This window comes from Bufo gargarizans, chromosome 4, assembly GCF_014858855.1.
Source record: "Bufo gargarizans isolate SCDJY-AF-19 chromosome 4, ASM1485885v1, whole genome shotgun sequence".
Classification (NCBI taxonomy): domain Eukaryota; kingdom Metazoa; phylum Chordata; class Amphibia; order Anura; family Bufonidae; genus Bufo; species Bufo gargarizans.
The window spans coordinates 443,142,353-443,168,807 of NC_058083.1; positions in this window are offsets into that span (position 1 = coordinate 443,142,353).

Sequence of the window (26,455 nt, forward strand, 5' to 3'; positions counted from 1 at the left end):
TCTCTTAATAGTTTATTAGAAATAATGCAGATAATTTAAAAAATCCCCATCAATTCCAATACAAAGCAAGTACAAAGCTCAGAACTAAATTATTTCAGGATGTTGTAATGGTTCGTTAATTCGACAATGGTTAATCAATTTGACACACGTCCCCGGATAGGGGACGTAACAGGGATTAAACTGATAGGAATAGTACTAGTTAAGACACCACTCATATAGGGTGTCACAGCACATTGCTCCGTACATGCGCAGTGCCCCAACTTGGGAGTAAGAGGACCGACCAAGCTGCTTTTTCCATCTCCCGGTTCCTAAAATCAATTCAGTTTGGTGTATCAGAGTTTGGTCTGTCACTGTGAAGGCAGTCGAAGGTACCCGGCCTAATTTTTTTTTCACAAAAGGCAATCCCTGATATGGGACATAACAGGGATTAAACTGATGAGAAGAGAACTACAGAAAATACCACTCATATCGGGTGTGACAGTAAATTGCACGGCGCAGACGCAGTGACCGTGGATTCAAACAAAGGGGAGGGAGCCAGCGTTTTTTTAACCATCTCTCCGTTCGAAAAATCTATTCAATTCACCTTTCGGGGACCCTTGGTATTGTACGTGGCAGGGTGGAGGAAGAAACCTTCAATGACATCAATGGGACATGGCTAGCTTGGTATCCAACCTTGTGCAAATGGGGAGTTTGCGGTTGGGAAAATGGACTGTTTGCGGTTGTTTGCGGTGCATTAAAAGGGGAGTTTAGTCTGTCAATGTCTGTGAAGCGGGCGTAAACCTTACACCACCTGATCGATACAACATCATACCTGATCGTATACACACACTGGATCTTTTAAACCACGTTGTTCAAAATAATTTAGGATTGTTAGGTGATTTATGCCCTTTATAGATTAAAATCCAACTCTGCGTCAACTATGTAATTTTCAATGGGAGTTTTGACATGGATCCCCCTCCGGCATGCCACAGTCCAGGTGTTAGTCCCCTTGAAACAACTTTTCCATCACTACTGTGGCTATAAAGAGTCCCTGTGGGTTTTAAAATTTGCCTGCCTATTGAAGTCAATGGTGGTTCGCCCAGTTCGCCCACTCGCGAACATTTGCAAAAATTCACGTTCGCCATTCGCGAACTGAAAATTTTATGTTTGCGACATCTCTTCTGCTACATACAATAGTCCTTAAAAGGACTTTTGGGTCCCTGAAAAGTTTTGGGTGGTAAAAATATTCTTAAATCAGTCCCTACACTGTCTGTCCCTTCCTCAGCATAGCTCTCCCTGACTAAGAATGAGCTGAACACGCATCATTGGGTGCTATATAGCACCCGATGACACGTTCCAGCCAGCCAATCACTGTAATGCCAGCAGTCAACATGGCTACGACATTACAGTGAGGGCAGTACTTACCCGCACGTTTATTGGCTGCATAGCAGCCAAGAAACGTGCGGGGCGGAGACTCGAGCATTGCGCTCGAGGACATGCAGTATTTGGCCGAATACCGCCATGTGCCGAGCATCGAGATGCTCGAGCCTAACTGGTGTTTGGCCGAGCATGCTTGATCACCACTAGTCACTACTTCTCTAAAAAAGCTGTACCAGCGCTGCACACGTATGAGCAGAATGTGTGCCAGTCCTTGAGCCTGTCGGCATCTGGTTCAGTTCATACCAGTGTTTATGCATACAGCCCATTGAGTAAATGTAGTTCTGGTCCAGGCACACCAGAAACTTGGCCAGGTGATGGCAATGTCACCTAAACTGGAGTTGTTTACCACCAAAAGCAGACAGCCTGACCTTTTAAATGTCTGTTTTTAGCTCTGTTGTCATGTCTGGAAACTTTTTTTTGTCTGGAAAACCTGCTTTGTCATTGCTGTTGAGTATCATTGAAGCTCTAATGCAAGTCTATACCAGACTGGAGCTGAAACAATATGTATCTGTTTGTGCTGAGTTTCTCCACTCCACCCCTCCCACTAGAAGGTTCTAGTCTAGCAAAAACTGTATATTTTTTGCATAAAAACTGTATATAAGGAGAGCAGTCAGAGCCCCTAGAGGAGACTCTGCCAGACTACTGAGTGACCAGAAGAAAACGCTGAGACGGGGATACACTGCCACAGACCCTGGATCACCAGCCTTGGACCAGGGTACCAGCTTTCTGAAAAGAAAGAGGGATGCTAGCTCAGGGCTTTCCTCAGCATCAAACTTTTCTTCTGCCAGGGAGGAGACTGGAAAAGCCCAATGCCTCGCTTGTATTGTTTTGTGCCTGAATTCCTCCAGTAAAGAAGCACCCTGGTTTACTGCAGACCCTGACTCTCTGGACTTATTTCCTATTGGTGTGCACCACGCCTTACCATTCCTTCCGGAGAGCAGCAACACGTGGTGACACCTCAACGGTGTCCAGGAGACCCATCGTAGCGTTGAGGCCACCCCAAACCCAGCCACTGCATATACGTTCATGTGCATGATCCCTTACTGCTGACATCATCCCCACTGTCATGGAGCCACTACTTGAATCTTGGGCCACTGCACAGTTCAGTCCATGCCGATAAATTAGACCTGCCGCTAACATTGACCTATAAGACTGAGTTCTCACTTTAGTTATTTGATCAGTTATTTCCATCAGCTTTTGTGAGTCAAATTCAGGAGCCAAGCCTACTATCAGATTAGGTATCATTTACATAGATCTACACCTGTTCTGTGGGTTTGACCTGTACTTCATGTGATACTCATATGGGGTCATTTATCAAACTGGTGTAAAGTAGAACTGGCTTAGTTACCCATACCAACCAATCAGATTCCACCTGTCAATTTCCTATTGTGACACACTTAGTATTAAGAGAATTTGTCCTTAATGGCATTGTACACTTTCTGAGGCATTTTTTTATTGCACTTTATTCGTTTTGGGCTAAAAAAAATTTTTGTTGTTGGTCTTTATAAAAAATATTGATCCATGCTGTCAGAAAGGGTTAACTTTTTCTAGCTGTGTGACTGGTACGTTCACTTTGTGCTGGTCATCTAATAAATCTCATCTCTAAATTACTAAAAGGTCTTAAACACTTACTTGAGCCACATTTTTATCTGTAGCATAAGAATTGTGTTTTTAATCTGTGTTTTCTAAGGTCAGAGATCAGAGATCAGAGATAGGTTGCCCGTCAGGTGAGGTGCCTGAGCAACTGAGTGGAAATTCAGATCCTGCAACTAGATGGCTACATTCACACTAGCGTTTTTACTGGATCCGACAGGGTTTAGCAAAAACGCTTCCGTTACTGATAATACAACTATCTGCATCATTATGAACAAATCCAGTTGTATTATCTTCTACATTGCCAAGACGGATACGTCATGAACGCCATTGAAAGTCAATGGCGGACAAATCAGTTTTCTATTGTGGCAGGACGGAAAGCAAACTACAACATGTTGCGGTTTGCACTCCTGTATGGGAACACAACTAAACGGAACGGCATGCATTTTGGAGCATTTCGTTCTGTTCAGTCCAGTTTTGTCCCCATTGACAATGAATGGGGACAAAACTGAAGTGTTTTTTCCAGTATTGAGACCCTATGACAAATCTCAATACCTGAAAACTAAAACTCTAGTGTGAAAGTAGCCTAAACTCAAGGCTGCACAATTAAAGTTGTTCAACATTTTTTATAAAGACCAACAAAAAATATAAATTTTTGTTCAAAATGGGTACAATGCAATAATAATAATAATAATAATAATAATAATAATAAAATTGTCCCCAAAAAGGTGTACATAGCCTGTAACCCCTTTCCAACCAGAGCAGGGTCTTTAAAGATGGTGGCCGCTCCTGAGCGGAGCTGGCTCCATAGCTGTTTCATACGGCAGAAACCTGCGGCTCATGTTTGCCAGTCACGGACATTTAACACTTCGGATGCCGTGGTCAGGATTAATGATGGACGAACATCGGACAGAACGATTCACGAACGCGTGTTCGCGATCAAATGTTCGCAAACCGCGCTTTTGTGGCGGGCCCCTCTTCCTCTTCTCTTCAGCCACCATCCTCCTCTGACTCCTCTTCAGACTCCTGCTGACTTGTCTCAGATGGAGTATTCCCCCCTGGAAATTCATTCAGCATTGCAACTTCCTCCTCTTCCTGCTCCTGCTCCTTGACGGCTTAATCAATGACACGATGCAATACATGTTCCAGAAAGAAGGCATAAGGTACAATGTCACTGATGGCATCCTGGCTGCGACTGACCAGTTTGGTGATCTCATCAAACATCCGCAGAAGTCTGCATGCATTGCGCATAAGCAGCCACTGGCACGGTGAAAAGAAACCAAGCTTCCCAGAACCTGTCCTGCTGCAGAGTTTGTACAGGTAGTCGTTAATGGGACGTTGCTGCTGGAGCAGCCCATCAAGCATATACAAGATGGAGTTTCAGCAAGTCACAAACCAGACGTCTGATGGGCAAGTGATTTCACCGCTGAATGTCAGCAAGGCGAGCCATGGCTGTGTAAGATCTTCTAAAATGGCCAGAGATTTTCTTGGCCTGCCGCAAGATGTCCTGGACCCGGGGTATTTGGCAACGAATCACTGCACGACTAAGTTCAGGACGTGTGCCATGCATAGTACGTGTGTCATTTTGCCCTGTCTCAGCGCGCTCAGCAGATTGGCACCGTTGTCACACACCACTTTACCAACTGTCAAATTGAGCAGTGCAGGACCGGTGTGGCTCTTGGCTTCCAGGCACAAGATCCGCAGCACAGCATGGCAACGTCTCACATGGGACGTCGAATAGGTTCTGGGGAGATTGGGGGGTGCAGCAGAAGAGGCGGTAGCAGTGGAAAAGGAGGAGTCAGCCGAGGAGGAGACGAAGGATGGAGTAGGAGGAGGAGGCAGGCCTGCATGCAATCCTTGACGGAAACACCAAATCCACACGGGAGCCACAGGTTACATACTTGAGGCCGTCAGAAGGTTCACCCACTGGGCAGTAAAAGTTATTTACCTTCCCTGCCCGTGTTTGCTAGACCACTTGTCTGGTAAGATGTATCTTGACACCGACACTGTGTGCCAGAGGTATATTCACTTACCGCTGCACGTGGCCATATAGCTCTGGGATGCCCTTCTGGGAGAAATATTTCCTTCCGGGGACCTTTCTTTGCGGTGTGCCAATGGCCGCAAATTTTCTAAAGGCCTCCGAGTCTACCAGTTTTAATGGCAGCAGTTGGCAGGCTAGAAGTTCCCACAAGCCAGCGGTCAGCCGTTGGGTAAGAGGGTTATCCAGTGTCATCATATTTTTACGCTTGAACATTTGGGCCATGGAAGCCTGCCTTAGGTCAGATGAACGTGACGGCACGGTGGAAGGTGGAGTGGAGGACAAATGGGAGGAGAGAGGAGAAGAGGCAGGAGGTGGAGTGCCAGGAGTGTGGCTTTGTGGGTTCTGACAGTGTTGCTCCCACTGGGCTCGGTGATGGGAGGCCAGGGGCCTTCTTAAGGCGGTCGTCCCTAGGTGAGTGCACAGGCTGCAGATGGCAACACTATTGTCAGCAGCTGACACATTAAAAAAAGCCCACACTGCAGAGCCATGTGCCAGTGTCCTGGAGGCGCCAGAAGTGACCGTGCATGGTGGATTACTAGCTCCAGATACATTTGCAGTATGCTTTTTGCCTCCTATGCCTTGCAAGCTGTGCCTACTTCTCCTCCTTCTCCTCCCTCTCTGCTACTCTGTCTCTCCCTCTGAACTCCCCTCCTCTTCCTCTCTTGTGGGCACCCACGTGACGTCCATCTAAATGTCATCGTCATCTCCTTCACCACCGCTGACATTTGAGATCTCTGAGTAGGCAGCATCAGCGGGGACCTCCCTACTTGGGCTGATTTGGGTACTGTCATCAAACCGCTGGGTGGCGGCTGTTGCTACCTCCTCTTCCTCATCCGATATCAAGAATGGCTGCGCATTGGTAAGGTCTGGGAATGGATGGGAAAATAAATACTCTGACTCATGTGGAGGGGCTATGGTGGTGGTGGTGGTGGTGGATGTGGGGGTGCACACAGCTAAGAGTGAGGAGGGTGCAGATACAGAGGATGAGGAGAGTGCAGAAGCGGAAGGGTGAGTGAGCCACTCAACCAACTCTGGTGCGTCCTTTGAGGTAATCACACATGCCTTCTTAAACTTACCACTTAGGCTCCAGCCTGGTGCAGTATTTGTGGAGAAGAGCAGTATTTGTGGAAGCAGGTATATCACAGGCCTCAATAAATATTTGGTGGAAGCAGGTATATCTAACCCCTTACTCAGTCTTTTTATAGAAGCAGGTATAACACCCCCCTTAATCAGTCTTTTTGGGGGTCTACAGGAATATCACACCCCATGCAATTAGTTGTTCCGATACCATTTGAACCTCTCTATAGCTGAGGTTTCGCAACAGAACCGCACACAACTGCTGCACAGTTCAAATGCACTGTATAGAAAGTATATTATAGGCATATCACACCGCTGCCTCAATCAGTTTTTTTTGGGGGGGCAACTGGTATATCAAACCCGCTGCAATTAGTTGTTCCAATAGCGTTTGTCCCTCTATATAGCTGCAGTATCGTAGCAGAACCGCACGCAACTGCTGCACAGTACAAATGCACTATAATATACTTTCTATGTTAGAAAGTAAATTATAAGTATATCACACCTATCGATAGCACACCTATACCAGTCCTTAAAAGGATTTTTGTAACCCTATTAGCTAGCATTTGGTGTCCCTAACAGCCTGTCCCTGCTCCACAAAGCAACCTCTCCTCACACTGACAAAATACAGAATGTAAAATGGCAGCCAGATCGGGTTTTGTTATAGGGTGGGGGGGGGTGTCCATGTGCTGAAACGTCTCAATTGGCTGTCCTGTTCCACCTGATGGATGTGTCATGGGTCAAAGTTTGGTGCGTGCGAACATCACCATATTTTCGCGAATGCTCAAAGTTCACCGTGAACCGACCGCTGGGCGAGCCGCAAGGCCATCACTAGTCAGGATATGAGTGCGTGCAAACCTGGAAGCATCGAGCGTCGTAAAAAAAAAAAAAACCCATAAAACTATGGCAAAATTGCTTTTTTTCTCCCAATTCTACCCCATTTGGAATTTTTTTCACCCACGATTTGAAATTTTGGAATTTTTTTCGGTAACATTAAAAAGTGCCAACTTGTTCTGTAAAAAAAACAAGCCCCTATCTGGCTATGTGAACGGAAAATTAAAGTTATTGCTCTGGAAAGGCAGAGAGTGCAAAAATGAAAATGAAAAAATGAAAAAAATTCCGGGGTAGAAAGGGTTAAGCCCAATAGATCTGTCATACCTCCCAGATTCAGACACTATCTTCCACAATTTATTGACAGGATGCCTATTGCACATAAGTTTAGATCACCAATTATTTTATTTTATATTGTGAATACTGCCCACGCTATTCCAATTTTTCTTCATATATTTGACAAGTCTGCAAGTAACAACTAAAGAGCATCTGATGACATAATCAATCCTATTACACCAGGAATACTGCCTGTTAGGATTATTTATGCCTAGTGAAACAATCTCCTATAGTTGAAATCTATCGCCCTGTTTTATAGAAATCTGCAGTTAATTTCATATGCTAATGAGGTGTTCAGTGCATTGAGGGGCAGGCTTAGCCTCTTGGAGCACTAACCCCTTAAACTACTCTTTCTTCCCCTTGAGTGACACAGACTTCCTGCCTAGCCCTGTAATCCTGCACATGTAATGGGGAATGTTCAATTGGCGTATGCGATGTTCTGATTTCAGCATCGGGAAAGCGGATTGAGATATACTTCTCATGTGTCCATTGAACATTCACCAGCGCATGCAGAGGATTACAGGACCCGGCTTGGCCTTGTCACTTAAAGAAAATAGGAGTGGCTAAGGGGGAAAGGTGGTAGCAAAGCAGTGCTCAGAGGGGTTAGGCCCACCCCTCAGTGTACTGAACACCCCATTAGCATATGGAAAAAAATTCAGATCTCTAAAATGGAGTCATGGTCTTCAACTACAGAGGAGTTGTCTGACTTGGCATGATCAACCCTAACAGTCACTATGCATGGTTTGATAGGTTTTATCATGCTGATAGATGCTCTCTAATAAAAACAAGGATATTCTTAATCCCTCCTATCATAGCGGAGAATATATTTTTGGACTACAATACGCACTTTTTAAAAAGAAAAAAAAATCTTGCTAAAAAATGCCTGCAAAAAGTACCAGACCTCCCTGACTGATTCCTTAATGATCCAACAGAGCACTCATAAGGTGCTTTGAGGGATAAGTCTACAAGCGCCAGGGCCTCCCTCTTTATGGCTTTGGAGGTTAGAGGCAAACAATATTATCCTACCAACACAAAGGCTCTTCTCATAGCTGCCCACATCTTCCAAGGGAGGAGCTATGATTCCGTGTGAACTCACCAGTGAGCTCTATGGGCTCCAGCTTGGAATTGAAGCTCGGTGCTACATTATCCTTATTTTGGACAAATAGAAGATGCTGACTCTGAGAGGGATGCATGTGGTCAATAAAGGGTTAACGGAGCTCACACTGGGTGGAGCCATAAACTGATTCTTTCCTTTGTTGATACTTTACATTGGCTGATCATTCAACCAAGAATTTTGAAATTTCCACTCAATTACTTGCAGTTTTTCTATTGGTCTTCTCCTACTTCTTCCACGTAATGGTCCGGATGTATCAGTTCTCAGGTACTAACTATACAGCGAGGCCCATTTTTGTAATGGAGCCAGCAACCCAATGGTGAGTGGGGCAGGAAAAGTGCAAATGACATGCAGAGCTCTATCTCCTTTGAGCAGAGACTCAAGAGTTTTTTTCCCCAGCCAATGCACCAAAGTCTGCTCCTCCTCCATTATGTTAGGAACACTAGGGTGAGTCAACAGAAAATCAAGAAAGTATGCTCCTCCTGCACTGTAGAAACAAAATGCTGCCAATGCTTCCAGTCTGAATCTCTTGTGTTACAATAACCAGATAGCAAGTACACTGGAGTCCCCTCCTCCTGTGTTACATAAACCAGATACACCCAATGCAGACAGACAAGACCCCATAGTCTGCTCCTTCTATCAACCCCTACGATGCTAGACCCACTGAATTATAGTGAGCTTGACCTCTCCACTTCATTAAACCTCCAGTTAAAATAACCCCACTTGTCATTTTAATAAGCTAGCACCTACCCAAAGAAGATTCCCTTAAAAAAGCTTATGTAAGGGTCTGTAACACTTCTTGTGTCCTCTCCATCTAACCTAACTAAACCTGATATCTCACTCTGTGTGTGGAACTACCATAACGCCTAAGCAACACACACACACTGTCTTAGTGCTATGTTTGACAATGATCTTTCCGTCACCCCCTATATTCAATCTCACCTGCTTATGTTGCAGCGTCTCACTACGTGTGTGTGGGCACTGCTTAAAAGCACTTTTTACATTATTTAAAAGCACTAGGTTGTAATGTATGATTTTGTATTTATATATCTGCAAAATCCCTGTTAACAGGCCTATTAGGTATAATTTATACATCCCGCCACTAGATGGGGATAAAGTTCAGGTCCTATATTGTCAGGCATATTTATATCTGCACATTAAGGTCTGACAATATTAGAACCAAAATGGAGATTCACATTACCTTTAAGAGGCCAAACTCTCTGTTGGAATAAGCCAGAGAAGATCATGATGGTCACTGGCACACAATGTATATTGTTTTAAAAGTTATTGCCAACAGATGTGGTATCTTAAGAGAATGTAATGGGTCTCACATAAACTGTCTCAAATACCGGGGTCAAGAGAGGTTATTGCTTAAAAACACTGGTTTCTCTAAACATATCAGTCTGAGGAACAATGGGTGCTTCATGGCTAAGCCATGATCTGATAAGAGACATCCATAAAACACATCTGGTGTGAAATGGGTATCTTTTCGTATATATATATATATATATATATATATATATATATATACACACACATATTCCTGTGTGCATTTATTTAGCGTTTGAACTTGTTAATGATTTATATATACTATGCAATATTGATGTATTATAACCAAACATTATTAATGTATCTTTTTGTATTGCATCTCACTGAGGGGATATAGCAAGTTGTTGTTTTTCTTCTCTTAAGAAGGGTCTATTCAGAGGAGCTGATATTTCAAACGTCATTAGTCAATAGCTGTGACAATTAGGTGTATACAAACCAGGGCAAAAGCTAGAAGTTTATGGTTCGCTTATCTGACCATAAATAAGATGGTCTGTTGACTGTCAAAATGGATCCATGATGTCTGGGAAAGTGATCCTAAAGTGTCAGAAAGAATACCTCCTAATTGATTTAAGTTGGGAGAGACCAAAGGTTAAGAGGTGTAATAAAGCCAGATATATATGTTAATTCTTAAAATTGCTATATGATACAACAGTGCCATCAAGTGGTAGATGGGCGGAAGTTTCGCAAGAATGGCAATAAAATTACATCATACCCATGATTACCATACGTCACACCCACCTTATCTAATTGGAAATCCCTAATCCAAGAGGGGATGGGCATAGATAAGGATGAGGATATCTAATCCAGTTTTTGGGGAGAGAAAAAAAAAAGAAAAAAAATCACTTGAAAAATCACTTGAGACAAAGAGGACTGGAGAAAAACATCACTTGGAACTTCTTCAGGGAGAACACTTGGGAGTTCTTCAGATTCATCAGCATCACTTCACACACCAGGAACATACCACAGGACGGGATAGATCTGAATCTTGGAAAGCTGGGTCCCTTCTAAAAGCTCTTTATCCCAAAGCCAGGGGTAATGTATAACCTATTTTATTTGCAGTAATTATAAATCGCTCCAATTGGCATATAGTCGAGACCCCATTATTAGTGGGTCAATAGTGTTAACATTAATTTTATGGGAAATTTTAATGAACGTGCACATCATTAGAATTCCTGTAATATTGCTATCAGAGTGGAATCTCTGATCGGATTTTTATTATCCGTAGTTAGGTCAACGGGCGTATTTATAAGGTGTCTCTTACTGCCATATTCTCTGATTGAGCATAAGGGATTTTCCACAGATTCATTTCTATTGTTTTTTTTGTTGTTGTTACATTATAATATTTTGATTACCAGTATATTAATCGGTAATAATTTGATAAAAGGAAAAAGTAGTATTATATTGTACTTAAGTCAGTCAGCCTGTAAACGGTGGAGCACCATCTTATGGTCAATTTTTGATATTATCTTTGTATTCATTTGTATGCCATGTTTTCTGCTTGTATTTATAATAAATTATATTTTGTATAATTAATTGCACCCTGTTTCATTAGCTGCACAAATTAACTTTAGATCTCATCAATAAAAGAACTGGCGTTTATATGTCCGCCAATTACATTTTTAATTTTTTTATTTTTCATAAAATATGAAAATCATATTTTTATGATTTCATATCTTATATGAAATAAATACCCGACAATATATACCCAGGTCAGGCCTAGTGAGACAGATGAGCTGAGACCAGGAGGGAGTTGAGATTAGGCAGTTGGAAAAATGTAGTTCAGAAGAGAGCAGATCTGAGGTAGTCAGATCAAATTAGTGGAGGAAAGATAGAGTGAAGACCAGTGATGTCCTGAACTATTCGCCGGCGAATAGTTCCCGGCGAACATAGCTTGTTCGCGTTCGCCGCTGCAGGCGAACATATGTGATGTTCGGTCCGCCCCTATACATCATCATTGAGTAAACTTTGACCCTGTACCTCACAGTCAGCAGACACATTCCAGCCAATCAGCAGCAGACCCTCCCTCCCAGACCCTCCCACCTCTTGGACAGCATCCATTTTAGATTCATTCGGAAACTGCATTCACAGTGAGAGGAGGGAGAGTACTGCTGCTGCTGATTCAATAGGGAAAGTGTTAGCTAGGGCATTGTTCTGTGTCCACAGACTCATCTGCTGTTAGGACAGCGTCCTGACAGCACCCCAAAAAGCCCTTTTCAGGGCTGGTACAACAGTGTGCATTTTTTATATTTTTTTTATATATATATTGCAGTTGTCTGGCTGCCCGTGTGTGAGAGGCTGCAGGCTCAGTCATAGACAGCACTGTGTGCACAGTGCACACCATTCATACAGGGTGTGACAGAAAATACCTTGCAGATAAAAAAAAAAAAAAAAATCTATTTAATATTTTTCTGTGACATAATCACATTTGCAAGCCTGTGTGTGTCAGGCCCACACAGACTGTATACTGCTAGTGGCTAGGCCTCCACTCATACCGTTACAGGGTGTCATTCACTCAAATACCTTGCATATAAAAAAAAAAATTATTGAAAATTTTTCTGTGATATAATCACATTTGCAAGCCCGTGTGTGTCAGGCCCACACAGACTGTACTGTGCCCACAGCCCACCACTTATATAGGGTGGCACAGTACCTTGCACGCATAGTAAACCTTATCTAATAAAAAATGACAGGCAGAGGCAGGCCACGCCGCAGGGGCCGTCGTGTTCGTGGTGCTGTGATTTCCACTGGCCCTGGAATGATGCCCAGTGTTCAGAGGCCACGTACCCTGAACCCAAAAAATTCTGAGAAAATAGTTGACTGGCTTACACAGGACACCCAATCTTCAACAGCTTCCGCTAAGAACCTTGACGCACCATCCGTCTCCAGCTCAGCTTTGGTCACCTGCTCTCAAGTTACCACTCTCCCACCCACCGGCACTACCACCACAGCCGCTTCACTTGATCCCTCAGAGGAGTTATTTACACATCAGTTGGATGAAATTCGTGATGCGCAACCATTATTGCCAGGGGATGTAGATAACAGGGATATGTCTCAGTCAGGCAGAATTACACACATGGACGTACAGTGTGATGATGATGATGATGATGTTGTACCCGCTGCTGCTTCCTTTGCTCAGGTGTCAGATACAAGTGAAGTGGTTGATGATGACGATGTGTCCGTGGATGCCACGAGGGTGCCTGCTCGAAGAGAAGAAGAGGGGGAAAGTTCAGAAGGGGAGACAGAGAGAAGGAGGAGACGAGTTGGAAGCAGGGGGAGGTTGTCGCAAGGAGCAAGTGGCACAGTCAGACAGCATGTATCGGCACCCGGGGTCAGCCAGACAGCATGCCAATTAACGCATGCTGTTGCCACCACCAGAATGCCGTCATTGCAAAGCTCAGCAGTGTGGCATTTTTTTTGTGTGTCTGCCTCTGACAACAACGATGCCATTTGCAACCTGTGCCAAAAGAAACTGAGTCGTGGGAAATCCAACACCCACCTAGGTACAACTGCTTTGCGAAGGCACATGATCGCACATCACAAACGCCTATGGGATCAACACATGATGGCGAGTAGAAGCAGCACATAAGCTCAAAGCCACCATCCTCCTCCTGGTCCAGCATCTTCAGCCACGTCAACCACTGCTGTCCTCCTTGCCCCCTCTCAACCACCCGCCACTCCACCTCTCACCTTGAGCAGTTCCATCTCATCTGCCCACAGTCAGGTGTCTGTAAAGGAAATGTTTGAGCGTAAGAAGCCAATGTCACAGAGTCACCCCCTTGCCCGGCGTCTGACAGATGGCTTGACGGAACTCTTAGCCCGCCAGCTTTTACCATACCAGCTGGTGGAGTCTGAGGCCTTCAAAAAATTTGTCGCTATTGGGACACCACAGTGGAAGGTACCCGGACGAATTTTTTTTTCTAACAAGGCAATTCCAAACTTCTACTGAGTGATTGAAAAGTAAGTCATGGCATCTCTGGCATACAGTGTTGGGGCAAGGGTCCATCTGACCACTGATACCTGTTCTGCAAAGCACAGTCAGGGCAGGTATATAACCTACACTGCGCATTGGGTCAACCTGCTGATGGCTGCCAAGCATGGTATGCTTGGCTCTGCAGCGGAGTTGGTGACACCGCCACAACTTGCAGGCAGGCCTACTGCCACCTCCACTGCTACTCCATCCTCTTCCATAACCTCCTCGGCTGAGTCCTCTTCTGCTGCGGTGTTTGGCTGCACATCAACTGAATCCCCCCAGCTCCCCAGGGGCTATTCCACATCCCGGATACGACAGTGTCACGCTGTCTTGGGGTTGAATTGCCGGAAAGCAGATAGCCACACCGGACTAGCACTCCTGTCCACCCTGAACGCACAGGTGGATCAGTGGCTGACCCAGCACCAACTGGAGATTGGCAAAGTGGTCTGTGACAATGGAAGCAATTTGTTGGCGGCATTGAATTTGGGCAAGTTTTCACATGTGCCGTCGAAAAATCAATTTAATAAATGGACCCCAGATTGGGGATGTCACGTAACAGGGATTAAACTGATGAGAATAGTACTACAGAAAATAGCACTCATATCGGGTGTGACAGTAAATTGCACGGCGCAGACGCAGTGACCGTGGCATGGATTCAAACAAAGGGGAGGGAGCCAGCAATTTTTTAACCATTTAATAAATGGACCCCAGATTGGGGATGTCACGTAACAGGGATTAAAATGATTTAAATAGTACTACAGAAAGTAGCACATATTGGGTGTGACAGTAAATTGCAAGGGCGCAGACGCAGTGACCGTGGAGTGGATTCAAACAAAGGGGAGGGAGCCAGCGTTTTTTTAACCATCTCCCCGTTCGAAAAATCCATTTAATAAATGGACCCCAGATTGGGGACGTAACAGGGATTAAACTGATGAGAAGAGAGAACTATAGAAAATAGCACTCATATCGGGTGGGACAGTAAATTGCACGGCACAGACGCAGTGACTGTGGATTCAAACAAGGGGGAGGGAGCCAGCATTTTTTTTAACCATCTCCCCGTTCGAAAAATCAATTCAATTCACCTTTCGGGGACCCTTGGTGTTGTACTAGCTGGGTGGAGGAAGAAACCTTCAATGACATCAACGGAACATGGCTAGCTTGGTATCAAACCTTGTGCAAATGGGAAGTTTGCGGTTGGGGACTGTTTGCGGTTGTTTGCAGTGCATTAAAAGGGGAGTTTGGTCTGTCAATGTCTGTGAAGCGGGCGTAACCCTTACTCTACCTGATCGATACAACATCATACCTGATCGTATACACACACTGGATGTTTTAAACCACGTTGTTCAAAAAAAAATATTGGATTGTTAGGCGATTTATGCCCTTAATGGATTAAAATCCAACTCTGCGTCAACTATGCAATTTTCCATGGGAGTTTTGCCATGGGTTCCCCTCCGGCGTGCCACAGTCCAGGTGTTAGTCCCCTTGAAACAACTTTTCCATCACTATTGTGGCCAGAAAGAGTCCCTGTGGGTTTTAAAATTTGCCTGCCTATAGAAGTCAATGGCGGTTCGCACGTTCGCGAACATTTGTAGAAATTTGCGTTCGCCGTTCGCGAACAGAAAATTTTATGTTCGCGACATTTCTAGTGAAGACTTCATAACACAGATTAGTGAGCGGAGCCAACTTCGCTAGTAGGTGATACTCAGATGTGAAGCACAGAAGAGCGTTTTTTTTCTGTAGCTGGACTATAGACTTGCATCCCTGACCAGTAGGAGAAGAGTTTGCCTCCCTGGAAAAGAAACAAGAATTCCTAGGAATTAATCGGTGATAAGAGCCATTATTGAGGGCCACAGACACCTTTGCATGGTGGAGGATTTATAGCTTCAGGCAGCCACACCAAACTTCTGAGAGACAGTTGAGTTTTCCTGTCTAAAATATTCAGCTTGTAGGGAAAGACAAGGAATAGGATCCCACACAACTAAAGGAACCAGGTACACCTAACCCAATGCTCCAAAACCAAGAAACCTAAAAAGCCTAGAAACAGTGGATTTGCAGAATTAACTCTGTACCATCTAGAGACTGCATATCTGTACTGCTGCAACCAAAAGACATCCAAAGTAAAAGTTGTGAGTTGCATCTTACCACTGTCTACCTCATTATTACTACCTATGGTTGTACCACCATTAACGGTACTGGGGTCATGACAAAAACCATCAAGGGACTCAGCCGCAACAAGCACCCCTAACATCAAGGGCACCTCAACCACCATCTTGGCTGATGCTTCCTACCACAGAGCGTGCCCCGGAGGATTTCATGCTGTCCACCTCAACACTGTGCTGCCAGCCAGGAAGGCCATCTGCAAACCGTGAGTAAACTGATGAACTGTGTGTTATATCATTTGGCCCCTCTTCGGTCCACCATGCACCTCACGTGTTGCCCCTGCGACTGGCTGGCTGCAATGTTGCCTGCACTTCGAAAATATCTCCAGAATCTGCCCCTTTCTCACTATGGAAATAAAAACTCTCATTGTTGCCCTGATTTATTCCCGCCTCCATTACTGTAACCCACTATTAGTTTTCATCCCTCTCACCAGATTTAACCCTCTACAATCTATGCTTAATGCAGCAGCCAGGGTCACCTATCTGTCTAAGCACTACTCCGATTCCTCCTCCCTGTGTCAGTCATTGCACTGATTGCCAACATTTATAATCCAATTTAAACTGAATGCTCTCACCTACAAAGCTCTCCACAGTGCTGCACCACCCTACATCTCTTCCCTCACTAACACCTTATCTATGGTGTACGCTTTGAAAACGATTTACGAATAACATCCACTATAATCTGAACTTCTCAAAACTTTTCCCAAGCACAGTTTTAGGTGCTCTCTAAAAACACATCTTTTTAGAGTGGCCTATCACGTCCCCTGATCTAACTCCTCTCCATATATGGACCATTTATCACCATTTTCTGATTTCTGAACCTGATCCTCCATCAAACTCTCCACTGCACCTATGTACCCAGAAGCACTACAGATATCAGCTGATGACTAGCTCATGCAGCTCCCCTATTTTCCCAAGATGTCTAGAACATTGTACAAAACAAGCACTTTTACCTTTTGTGTCACCCATCTCCTCATAGTTCTTGCGAGCAGGGCCCTCATTCCTCTTGTTGTAATTATTGACTTGTCTGTTGCTGTGCTATATACAGTTGCAAGAAAAAGTATGTGAACCCTTTGGAATTATATAGATTTCTGCACAAATTGGTCATAAAATGTGATCTGATCTTCATCTAAGTCACAACAATAGACAATCACAGTCTTCTTAAACTAATAACACACAAAGAATTAAATGTTACCATGTTTTTTATTGAACACACCATGTAAACAAACATTCACAGTGCAGCTGGAAAAAGTATGTGAACCCTTGGATTTAATAACTGGTTCAACATCCTTTGGCAGCAAAAACTTCCACCAAATGTTTCCTGTAGTTGCAGATCAGACGTGCACGACGGTCAGGAGTGATTTTTGACCATTCCTCTTTACAGAACTGTTTCAGTTCAGCAATATTCTTGGGATGTCAGGTGTGAATCGCTTTCTTGAGATCATGCCACAGCATCTCAATCGGGTTGAGGTCAGGACTCTGACTGGGCCACTCCAGAAGGTGTATTTTCTTCTGTTTAAGCCATTCTGTTGTTGATTTACTTCTATGCTTTGGGTTGTTGTCCTGTTGCAACACCTATCTTCTGTTGAGCTTCAGTTGGTGGACAGATGGCCTTAAGTTCTCCTGCAAAATGTTGTGATAAACTTGGGAATTCATTTTTACTTTGATGATAGCATTCCATCCAGGCCCTGACGCAGCAAAGCAGCCCCAAACTATAATGCCCCCACCACCATATTTCACAGTTGGGGTGAGGTTTTGATGTTGGTGTGCTGTGCCTCTTTTTCTCCACAAATAGTGTTGTGTGTTTCTTCCAAACAACTCAACTTTGGTTTCATCTGTCCACAGAATATTTTGCCAGTACTGCTGTGGAACATCCAGGTGCTTTTGTGCAAACTGTAAACGTGCAGCAACGTTTTTTTTTGGACAGCAGTGACTTCCTCTGTGGTATCCTCTCATGAAATCCATTCTTGTTTAATGTTTTACGTATCGTAGATTTGCTAACAGGAATGTTAGCATATGCCAGAGACTTTTGTAAGTCTTTGGCTAACACTCTAGGATTATTCTTCACCTCATTGAGCAGTCTGCGCAGTGCTCTTGCAGTCATCTTTACAGGACAGCCACTCATAGGGAGAGTAGCAGCAGTGCTGAACTTTCTCCATTTATAGAAAATTTGTCTTACCGTGGACTAATGAACAGCAAGGCTTTTGGAGATACTTTTAGAACCCTTTCCAGCTTTATGCAAGTCAACAAGTCTTAATCGTAGGTCTTCTGAGAGCTCTTTTGTGCGAGGCATCATACACATCAGGCAATGCTTCTTGTGAAAAGCAAACCCAGAACTGGTGTATGTTTTTTATAGGGCAGGGCAGCTGTAACCAACACCTCCAATCTCATCTCATTGATTGGACTCCAGTTGGCTGACACCTCACTCCAATTAGCTCTTGGAGAGGTCATTAGTCTAGGGGTTCACATACTTTTTCCACCTGCACTGTGAATGTTTACATGGTGTGTTCAATAAAAACATGGCAACATTTAATTATTTGTGTGTTATTAGTTTAAGCAGACTGTGATTGTCTATTGTTGTGACTTAGATGAAGATGAGACACATTTTATGATCAATTTGTGCAGAAATCCATATCATTCCAAAGGATTCACATACTTTTTCTTACAACTGTATGACTGTTTGTACATAAACCCCTAATTGTAAAATGCTGCGGAATATGTTGGCGCCATATAAATAGATTATTATTATGAATTACGAGCCACCTCAACCACTGATTAGTTGAGTGTTCAGTCCAAGCCATTTCCTGTATGTTGAGGCAGAGAGCAGGTAGTGGAGAAATGTGGGAACCAGAGCTTTTTCGAAAGGACAGCAGTGGGGCATCAATGAGTGTGAGTGCTTATGCTTTTTTCTCTTATTCTGAAACTGTTTTTAAGGAAAATTCTTCCCCTAAACAACTCCAAGTTTGTGTTGTCTTTCATACTCTAGTCACAAAACACTGGTTTGTAAATTTGTGGTCAAATTTGAACTTATCTAGCGAAACCCAAGAAAGTTATTCCATCCATTATAATATATATATATATATATATATATATATATATATATATACACACACACACACACACACATATATATATATATATATATATACATATACATATATATATATACATACATATATATATATATATATATATATATATATATATATACACACACATACACAGTACAGACCAAAAGTTTGGACACACCTTCTCATGCAAAGAGTTTTCTTTATTTTCATGACTATGAAAATTGTAGATTCACACTGAAGGCATCAAAACTATGAATTAACACATGTGGAATTATATACATAACAAAAAAGTGTGAAACAACTGAAAATATGTCATATTCTAGGTTCTTCAAAGTAGCCACCTTTTGCTTGGATTACTGCTTTGCACACTCTTGGCATTCTCTTGATGAGCTTCAAGAGGTAGTCACCTGAAATGGTCTTCCAACAGTCTTGAAGGAGTTCCCAGAGATGCTTAGCACTTGTAGGCCCTTTTGCCTTCACTCTGCGGTCCAGCTCACCCCAAACCATCTCGATTGGGTTCAGGTCCGGTGACTGTGGAGGCCAGGTCATCTGGCGCAGCACCTCATCACTCTCCTTCATGGTCAAATAGCCCTTACACAGCTTTGAGGTGTGTTTGGGGTCATTATCCTGTTGAAAAATAAATGATGGTCCAACCAAACGCAAACCGGATGGAATAGCATGGCGCTGCAAGATGCTGTGGTAGCCATGCTGGTTCAGTATGCCTTCAATTTTGAATAAATCCCCAACAGTATCACCAGCAAAGCACCCCCACACCATCACACCTCCTCCTCCATGCTTCACGGTGGGAACCAGTCATGTGGAGTCCATCCGTTCACCTTTTCTGCGTCGCACAAAGACACGGTGGTTGGAACCAAAGATCTCAAATTTGGACTCATCAGAGCAAAGCACAGATTTCCACTGGTCTAATGTCTATTCCTTGTGTTCTTTAGCCCGAACAAGTCTCTTCTGCTTGTTGCCTGTCCTTAGCAGTGGTTTCCTAGCAGATATTCTACCATGAAGGCCTGATTCACACAGTCTCCTCTTAACAGTTGTTCTAGAGATGTGTCTGCTGCTAGAACGCTGTGTGGCATTGATCTCGTCTCTAATCTGAGCTGCTGTTAACCTGCGATTTCTGAGGCTGGTGACTCGGATGAACTTATCCTCCGCAGCTGAGGTAACTCTTGGTCTTCCTTTCCTGTGGCGGTCCGCATGTGAGCCAGTTTCTTTGTAGCGCTTGATGGTTTTTGTGACTGCACTTGGGGACACTTTCAAAGTTTTCCCAATTTTTCGGACTGACTGACCTTCATTTCTTAAAGTAATGATGGCCACTCGTTTTTCTTTACTTAGCTGCTTTTTTCTTGCCATAATGCAAATTCTAACAGTCTATTCAGTAGGACTATCAGCTGTGTATCCACCTGACTTCACAACGCAACTGATGGTCCCAACCCCATTTATAAGGCAAGAAATCCCACTTATTAAACCTGACAGGGCACACCTGTGAAGTGAAAACCATTTCAGGTGACTACCTCTACCATCAAGAGAATGCCAAGAGTGTCCAAAGCAGTAATCAAAGCAAAAGGTGGCTACTTTGATGAACCTAGAATATGACATATTTTCAGTTGTTTCACACTTTTTTGTTATGTATATAATTCCACATGTGTTAATTTATAGTGTTGATGCCTTCAGTGTAAATCTACAATTTTCATAGTCATGAAAATAAAGAAGACTCTTTGAATGAGAAGGTGTGTCCAAACTTTTGGTCTGTACTGTGTATATATATATATAGCCATTTTACCAGATTTTAATGCACATTTGCTTTTACAATACCAACATATTGTACATTTTCCATGATAATTACATTTATTTCAAATGTTTTGGACAGTGAAAGTCTTACAATCTTGATAAATTCAGCTACTAATTTAAGCATCAGGTTTCCATAGCCCAATTTCAATTCAGCTATTCATTTCAGGACTTTTCCGCAGGACAGGGAAGATAATATATACAACCATTTACAGAGCTCAAATAAGATATCATTAAATTTCATCTGACATCTCATCTGATTAAGGGGTTCTTACTCACCCTTTTGCTTCTGCACCCTCCTCATCCTCTGTATCTGTACCCTCCTCGCTCTCTGCTGTGTGCACCCCCAAATACACCACCACCACCATAGCACCTCCACTTGAGTCAGAGGAAATATTATATCCATTCCAAAACCTTGCCGATGTGCGGCCATTCTTGACATAAGATGAGAAAGAGGAGGTAGCAACGGCCACCACCCAGCGGCCTGGCGACAGTACCCAGATCAGCCCAAGGAGGGATGTCCCTGCTGTTGCTGCCTAATCAGAAATCTCAAATGTCAGTGGTGGTGAAGGTGACAATCATGACGTGTCAATGGAAGTCACGTGGGTGCCCACAAGAGAGGAAGAGGAGGGGAGTTCAGAGGGAGAGACTGAGCAGCAGAGAGGGAGGCGAAGGAGGAGAAGCAGGCAGAGCTTGCAGGGCACAGAAGGCAAAAAGAATACTGCAAATGTATCTGGAGTGAGCCATTCACCATGAACGGTCTCTTTTGGCGATCCCAGGACGCCAACACATGGCTCCGCAGTGTGTTTTTTTTTTTATGTGTCAGCTACTGACAATAGTGTTGCCATCTGTAGCCTGTGCGGTCATCGCATAAGTTGTGGTAAGCTGAACACTCACCTAGGGCCTCCCATTACCGAGCGCAGTGGAAGTAACGCCATCAGAACCCACAAAGCCACACTCTTGGCACTCCACGTCCTGCCTTTTCTCCTTCTCCTCTCTCCTCCCATTTGTCCTCCACTTCACCTTCCATTGTGCCGTAGTCGCGTTCATCTGACAAAAGGCAGGCTTCCGTAGCCCAAATGTTCGAGCATAAAAAGTTGATTAAGCCGGATAACCCTCTTGGCCAATGGCTGACCGCTGGCTTGTCGGAACTGGTAGCCCGCCAACTACTGCCATATAAACTTTGTGGCGATTGGCACACCGCAATGGAAGGAAATATTTCTCCCAGAAGGGCATCCCAGAGCTATATGGCCACGTTCAGCGGTAAGTGAATATATCTCTGGCACACAGTGTCAGTGCCAAGATACATCTGACCACAGACACGTGGTCTAGAAAACACGGGCAGGGAACATAAATAACTTTTACTGCCTACTGGGTGAATTTTCTGATGGCCATCAAGCATGTAACCAGTGGGGGCGTGGCCTGACCTGCATGGTGTGAGGAAGTAGAGTTCTAGTTCTCCTCCGACATCCTAAAAATTACCCTGAAAACACCCAGCCAACTAGGGGTTATTTAAACTCCCATAGGTGTTAGCAAGACACCGTAAGTGGTGGGAGCACACCTAACTATCCGACAAGCTGCGGATCGCTTTTTATCTTGAACTTACGATCGGCGCTGGGGCGAGAGTAGCCAGGCACTGCGTGGGACATCTGTGGAGCTGCTTCTGAGTCGCTGACCTCTCCGACACCTTGGAAAGGTAATCTGCCACGGCGGTGCCGACCCAAAGCGGTAAAAGTGTTGTGGGCTGTTGCCCGTAATTGGAGGCCTGTGGCGGGAGTACAGAGCAAGCAGCGTTGTTAGCGCCATCTTGGAGGTGGAGGCAGCAGTTTGAAGAGGGCTGGCCTTAGGTGTTCAGGCGCCCTGTGCAAGCTAATCTCGTGGCGCCCCCCCCCCCCCTCCCCGGTTCACCCAAACATACACAAAGAGGAAAACAATCTTTGTAACAAACAGTTTTCTTTAATTACAGATAATTTAAGTGCAAGTGCAAACAAGTACAATCATACCCAGTGTCACCCATAGCCAGTCTCCTGCCCCCCTTAACCATACCCTGTCACCTTTGCCCAGTCCCCTGCCCCCCCTTAATCATACCCAGTGTCACCCAGAGCCAGTCCCCTGCCCCCCTTAATCATACCCTGTCACCTTTACCCTTCTTAATCATACCCATTGTCACCCTTACCCAGTCCCCTGCCCCCCTTAAATTAAGGGTGACAGACACTGGGTATGATTAAAGGGGCAGGGGACTGGGTAAAGGTGACAGGGTATGATTAAGGGGGGCAGGGGACTGGCTATGGGTGACAATGGGTATGATTAAGGGGGACAGGGTCTAATTGAGGGGGCAGGAGACTGGGTAGAGGTGACAGGGTATGATTAAGGGGGGCAGGGGACTGGCTATGGGTGACACTGGGTATGATTAAGGGCCTTAATCATACCCAGTGTCACCCATAGCCAGTCCCCGGCCCCCCTTAATCATACCCTGTCACCTTTACACAGTCCCCTGCCCTTCTTAATCATACCCAGTGTCACCCTTACCCAGTCCGCTGCCGCCCTTAATCATGGGCAGGGTCTAATTGAGCGGGCAGGGGACTGGGTAAAGGTGACACTGGGTGTAATTAAGAAGGGCAGGGGGAAGAGTACAGACTTTGCCCAATTTATCGCATAACCGGCAACTCTACCGAATTCCTCTGTTATCCGTATAACATCGGGGACACTTCTCCATCCATCATTCAGGTAGAGTAACACGTCGTCTGCATATAAGCAGATCTTATCATCCGTCCCTCTCCCCCCAAAGCCCACTATACCAGATTCTGCGCGTATCCTGCAGGCGAAGGGTTCCATAAAGATTGAAAAGAGGAGCGGAGAGAGGGGGCACCCCTGACGCGTCCCCCGCTTTAGGGAAACGGCAGGGGTGAGTACCCCATTAACCTTAATTCTGGCACTTGCATCACTGTATAGCAATTTAACCCATCCTATAAATTCCTGCCCCAAATTCATCCTATGCATAACACGCCAGAGGAAGGGCCACTGCACCCGATCAAACGCCTTGGCGGCGTCTAGTGACAGGATGGAGCGGTCCTCCCCCCCTCCAATCTGGATATTAAGAATGGTCCGACGTATATTGGTCTGTATCTGTCGCTCAGGGATAAATCCGGTCTGGTCTACATGGACCAAACGGGTTATTACTTTTTTTAGCCTGTTGGAGAGAACTTTTGCGATCACTTTATAGTCCGCGTTAAGCAGTGATATAGGGCGATAGTCCTCAACCTTATTGCCGTTTTTTCCTTTCTTAAGGATCAGTGTGACTGTTGCCTCAGTCATGGACGGGGGCAGCTTTCCACATTCACTAGATCTATTCAGGACCTGTAATAATCCGGGCAGGAGTACCCCCGCGTGGCATTTGTATATGCCAAACGGGAGCCCATCCGATCCGGGCAAAGTCTGTACTCTTCCCCCTGAATCGGATGCCTCCCCCGAATGACCTACGGGTCAGAATTATTGCTCCAACAGATCATTTAGATTATCTTGGGATAAAAATTAGTAACACCATTAGGGACTACAACAAGTTAAATATTATCCCTCTAGTTGGGAAGATAAAAGAAAAAAATAAGGATTTGGCAGAAACTTCCACTTTCGCAGATAAATAGGATTGCGCTGATTAAAATGATTTTACTGCCTTGGATATTGTATATGGTTAGCTCTTGCCCAGCTTGGATTGAGGACAGTGTTTTCAATCTGATTGATCGCTTGATAAACGACCTGATATGGGGCAGAAAAAGGGTTCGCATTAAATTACAATACTTGCGAATTTCGGCTAGTAATGGAGGCCTAGGCCTGCCCTACTTTCAAATATACTATTTGTGTGCACAATTACAATGGTGCGTTAGTACCAGGGATGGAGCATTACTATCCCATATTCTAGGGCAACGACAACAACACACATATAATATATTCAATATACTTGAAACCGGAACTTTCCAGCGCGCAGATTATTCTTGCCCCATTGGGGCCGCGCTACAGAAAGTCTGGAATAAGATCAAGACACTGACTCTGGCGCCGCAAATTCTGCACTTCTCCCCGCTATGGGATAATCCCGTGCTAACAGAATTCTTGACACTTAATGAAAATGAATATTGGACTCGAAGAGGTATCACATTATTCTCACACATATATACGAAAGGGAAAATTAAATCAATAAGGGAACTGATTCAACAGACACCAATAACTGCATTAGAGCACTATAGATACTTCCAATTACAACACGCATTAGCATGCACGCTTAAAAAAAATACTTTATAACAGCCACCCAGGGGTTTTTATTATTTTGCTACAATATAGTTGGGAATAAAGTTAACATTTCACTAATCTATAGGAGATTTATTGAGGAATTAAGTATAACCACTAAATTTAAAAGTGTAGATAAATGGAAGTCGGACATAGGGGAATGTAACCCTTCACAATGGCGGGAAATATATCAAAACATCAAGAAGGCTTCCCCTTCACGACAACACCGATTGTTACAATTTAAAATAATACACCGTTTATATGTCACCCCGAGCCTCTTATCCAAAATGTATAGCAATAAGGGTTTAGAATTTAGCTGTTTGAAATGCTCCCTTGTAGCCGCCGGGCTTGTACACATGCTGTGGGACTGTCCTGTGATTAGGACTTTTTGGGATAGTATATTCCAGACAATGGCGGCACAAAACAGAAATAGCCCCCCCTTAACTATTCAAGTAGTTGTGCTCGGGCTTCCCCCCCCCCCCCCCCCGAGTACAAAAAAACCCACCAAAAATGAACAGGCCTATTGGTTGAAGGGTTTTCTATTGGCCAAGGTAATAATCCTGAGACAGTGGGTGAAAGATAGACCTCCAACAATTAACGAATGGCAAATCTTAATGACAAGAATAACAGACTTTGAGAGTATGAAACGTCGTGGGGTGAGCTATGCTACCGAAATGGGTGTATAGAGAGCGGATATGGCGAGAAGAAATATTCAGACTGGAACTGATGACCCCCCCACCAGCTGTGGTTATACTCCAGCATTAATTATAAATAAATCTGCCTCACATCCTTAGATAATAAACATTACCAGCACGGTCCACACTAATTGGACCTGATACTACAGAAGCTTTGAGAAATACTTAAGATGGGGGCAAGAGTGCTCCATCGCCCCTCGGGGCTGCCGCACCAGGCCAGGTGTGATGGGTGGGCGGGTGATAAGGGGGTGGGGGAGTGGGCTTTTTCAGTGCTTTGGGGGTAGGGCTTTTGAGCTTTGATACATGTGTCAAAGAAATGATATTAATGTCAGGATAACTTTGGATATAGATGTTCTTATATACATGTATGTCGTTATAGTATGGAAGTGACACATTGTTTTAAATGTATTGACATATGTAGTGTTATATGTGTTCATTTTCTATGACTTGGCATTTGTTTTATATTGCCCCTACTTTGGGAAAAAAATAATAATAAAGACTTAAATATTGAAAAAAAAGAAGGGCAGGGGACTGGGTAAAGGTGACAGGGTATGATTAAGGGGGGCAGTGGACTGGCTCTGGGTGACACTGGGTATGATTAAGGGCCTTAATCATACCCAGTGTCACCCATAGCCAGTCCCCGGCCCCCCTTAATCATACCCTGTCACCTTTACACAGTCCCCTGCCCTTCTTAATCATACCCAGTGTCACCCTTACCCAGTCCCCTGCCCCCCTTAATCATACC